Below are 3,982 nucleotides of genomic sequence, written 5' to 3'. Positions count from 1 at the left end.
GGATGAATTCCAACCATCCCCTAGCCACGGGCTTGAGGTCATGCCTTCTTAGTTGAACCAGCTTTCCTCTTGAATCTCTCTTCCATTGAGCGTCCTCTTCACAAATGTCTATAAGGACTTGGTCCAACCTTTGATCAAAGTTGACCCTTCTAGTGTAGGGGTGTGCATCTCCTTGCATCATGGGCAAGTTGAATGCCAACCTTACATTTTTCGGACTAAAATTTAAGCATTTCCCCCGAACCATTGTAAGACAATTCTTAGGGTCCGGGTTCACACTTTGATCATGGTTCTTGGTGATCCATGCATTGGCACAGAACTCTTGAACCATTAAGATCCCGACTTGTTGAATGGGGTTGATGAGAATTTCCCAACCTCTTCTTCGAATCTCATGTCAGATCTCCGGATATTCACCCTTTTTGAGCTTGAAAGGGACCTCAGGGATTACCTTCTTCTTGGCCACAACTTCATAGAAGTGTTCTTGATGCACCCTTGAGATGAATCTCTCCATCTTCCATGACTCGGAGGTGGAAGCTTTTGCCTTCCCTTTCCTCTTTCTAGAGGTTTCTCCGGCCTTAGGTGCCATAAATGGTTATGGAAAAACAAAAAGCAACGCTTTTACCACACCAAACTTAGAAGGTTTGCTCGTCCCCGAGCAAAAGAAGAAAGAAGAGAGTAGAAGAAGAAGAAATAGAGGAGATGGAGGGAGTGTTAGTGTTTCGGCCAAGTAGGAGAAGTAGTGTTTAAGATGTGTGAAAATGAAGGGGTGAAGATATGTTTATATGGGAGTGGGAAGAGGGTAAGGTTCGTCCATGTATGGGTGGGTTTGGGGGGGGGGGGAAAGTGGTTTGAATTTGAATGGTGAGGTAGGTGGGGTTTATAATGCATGGATGTGGATTGGTGAACGGTTTATGGAGAAGTGCGTAGGATTTGATAGGTGAGGGGTTTTTGGGGAAGAGGTACTGAGGTGATTGGTGAAGGGTATTTGGGGAAGAGTATTATGAAAAGGTGTGAAGAAGAGAGAGAGTGAGTTGAGGTTGGTGGAGATCCTGTGGGGGCTACAGATCCTGAGGTGTCAAGGATATCTCATCCCTGCACTAATTAGGCTTGCAAAACGCCCTTTGCTGCCAATCCTGGCGTTAAACGCCAGGTTACTGCCCCTTTCTGGCGTTTAACGCCAGCTTCTTGCCCTTTTCTGGCGTTAAACGCCCAGAATGGTGCCAAACTGGGCGTTTAACGCCCATTCTGCTACCCTTCCTGGCGTTTAAATGCCAGTAGGCTTCTCCTCCAGGATGTGCTATTTTTCATTATGTTTTTCAGTTTGTTTTTACTTTTTCAATTATTTTTGTGACTTCACATGATCATCAACTTGCAGAAAATATAAAATAATAACAGAAAATAGAAATTTAACATAGATAAGTGAAATTGGGTTGCCTCCCAACAAGCGCTTCTTTAATGTCAGTAGCTTGACAGTGGGCTCTCATGGAGCCTCACAGATACTCAGAGCATGATGATGGCCTCTTAACACCGAACTTAGAGTTTGGTTGTGGCCTCCCAATACCAAGCTTAGAGTTTGAATGTGGGGGTTTTGTTTGACTCTGTATTGAGAGAAGCTTTTCATGCTTCTTCTCCATGGTTACAGAGGGAGATCCTTGAGCTTTAAACACAAGGGAGTCCTCATTCACTTGAAGGACCTATTCTCCTCTGTCAACATCAATCACAGCTTTTGCTGTGGCTAGGAAGGGTCTTCCAAGGATGATGGATTCATCCATACACTTTCCAGTATCTAGGATTATGAAATCAGCAGGGATGTAGTGGTCTTCAACCTTTATCAAGACATCCTCTACAAGTCCATAAGCTTGTTTTCTTGAATTGTCTGCCATCTCAAGTGATATTCTTGCAGCTTGTACCTCAAGGATCCCTAGATTCTCCATTATAGAGAGAGGCATGAGGTTTATGCTTGACCCTAGGTCACATAGAGCCTTCTCAAAGGTCATGGTGCCTATGGTACAAGGTATTGAGAACTTTCCAGGATCCTGCCTCTTCTGAGGTAATCTCTGCCTAGTCAAGTCATCCAGTTCTTTGGTGAGCAAGGGGGGTTCATCCTCCCAAGTCTCATTACCAAATAACTTGGCATTTAACTTCATGATTGCTCCAAGGTACTTAGCAACTTGCTCTTCAGTAACATCTTCATCCTCTTCAGAGGAAGAATATTCATCAGAGCTCATGAATGGCAGAAGTAAATTCAATGGAATCTCTATGGTCTCAGTGTGAGCCTTAGATTCCCATGGTTCCTCATTAGGGGACTCCTTGGAGGCCAGTGGATGTCCATTGAGGTCTTCTTCAGTGGAGATCACTGCCTCTTCCTCCTCTCCAGGTTCGGCCGTGTAGGTTATGTTGATGGCCTTGCACTCTCCGTTTGGATTCTCTTCTGCATTGCTTGGAAGAGTACTGGGAGGGAGTTCAGTAACTTTCTTACTCAGTTGACCCACTTGTGCCTCTAAATTTATAATGGAGGATCTTGTTTCAGTCATGAAACTTTGAATGGTTTTAATTAAATCAGAGATTACAGTTGCTAATTCAGAGTGGTTCTGCTTGGAATTCTCTGTTTGTTGCTGAGAAGATGATGGAAAGGGTTTGCCATTGCTAAACCTATTTCTTCCACCATTATTATTATGGAAGCCTTGTTGAGTCCTCTGTTGATCCTTCTATGAGAGGTTTGGATGATTTCTCTATGAAGGATTATAGGTGTTTCCATAGGATTCTCCCATGTAATTCACCTCTTCCATTGCTGGGTTCTCAGGATCATAAGCTTCTTCTTCAGATGAAGCTTCTTTGGTACTGACTGTTGCTGCTTGCATTCTAGACAGACTTTGAGAAATCATATTGACTTGCTGAGTCAATATTTTGTTCTAAGCCAATATGGCATTCAGAGTATCAATCTCAAGAACTTCTTTCTTCTGATTTGTTCCATTATTCACAAGATTCCTTTCAGAAGTGTACATGAATTGGTTATTTACAACCATTTCAATGAGTTCCTGAGCTTCTGCAGGCGTCTTTTTCAAATGAAGAGATCCTCCAGCAGAGCTGTCCAATGACATCTTGGACAGTTCAGAAAGACCATCATAGAAGATACCTATGATGCTCCATTCTGAAAGCATGTCAGAAGGACACATTCTGATCAATTGCTTGTATCTCTCCCAAGCTTCATAGAGGGATTCACCTTCCTTCTGTCTGAAGGTTTGGACTTCCACTCTAAGCTTACTCAATTTTTGAGGTGAAAAGAACTTTGCCAAGAAGGCATTCACTAGCTTTTCCCAAGAGTTCAGGCTTTCTTTAGGTTGTGAGTCCAACCATATCCTAGCTCTGTCTCTTATAGCAAAAGGGAAGAGCATAAGTCTGTAGACCTCGGGATCAACCCCATTGGTCTTGACAGTGTCACAGATTTACAAGAATTCAGCTAAGAACTGATGAGGATCTTCCAATGAAAGTCCATGAAACTTGCAATTCTGTTGCATCAGAGAAACTAATTGAGGCTTAAGCTCAAAGTTATTTGCTCTAATGGCAGGGATTGAGATGCTTCTCCCATAGAAGTCAGGAGTAGGTACAGTAAAATCACCAAGAACCTTCCTTGCATTGTTGGCATTGTTGTTGTTTTCGGCTGCCATTGCTTCTTCTTGTTTAAAAATTTCTGTCAGGTCCTCTTTAGAGAGTTGTACTTTAGCTTCTCTTAGCTTTCTCTTCAAGCTCCTTTCAGGTTCAGGATCAGCTTCAACAAGAATGCCCTTGTCCTTGCTCCTGCTCATATGAAAAGAGAGGAGAAGAAAATATGAAATCCTCTATGTCACAGTATAGAGATTCCTTGAGGTGTCAGAGGAAAATAAAAATAGAAGGATGAGGTAGAGAAGAGAGAATTCGAACTTATCAAGAGGGACAGAGTTCGAATTGCTGATAATGGAGAAGTGTTAGTCCTTTAAATAAAAGG

General features: G+C 42.6%; 1 non-coding gene across 1 annotated transcript; it reads left to right on the top strand.

Annotated features, from left to right (window-relative positions):
• The first annotated feature begins 3,152 nt into the window (after window positions 1–3,152).
• On the top strand, window positions 3,153–3,260 carry LOC148548480 (small nucleolar RNA R71). The gene has a single exon (XR_015897231.1). It is a non-coding gene; the product is annotated as a small nucleolar RNA R71 (small nucleolar RNA).
• Window positions 3,261–3,982: the final 722 nt, after the last annotated feature.

Source organism: Arachis ipaensis, chromosome B8 (genome assembly GCF_059453495.1).
Source record: "Arachis ipaensis isolate K30076 ecotype BB chromosome B8, ASM5945349v1, whole genome shotgun sequence".
NCBI lineage: Eukaryota > Viridiplantae > Streptophyta > Magnoliopsida > Fabales > Fabaceae > Arachis > Arachis ipaensis.
The sequence above is the reverse complement of the archived record's forward strand: the minus strand, read 5'-3'. Positions and strand labels throughout refer to the sequence as shown.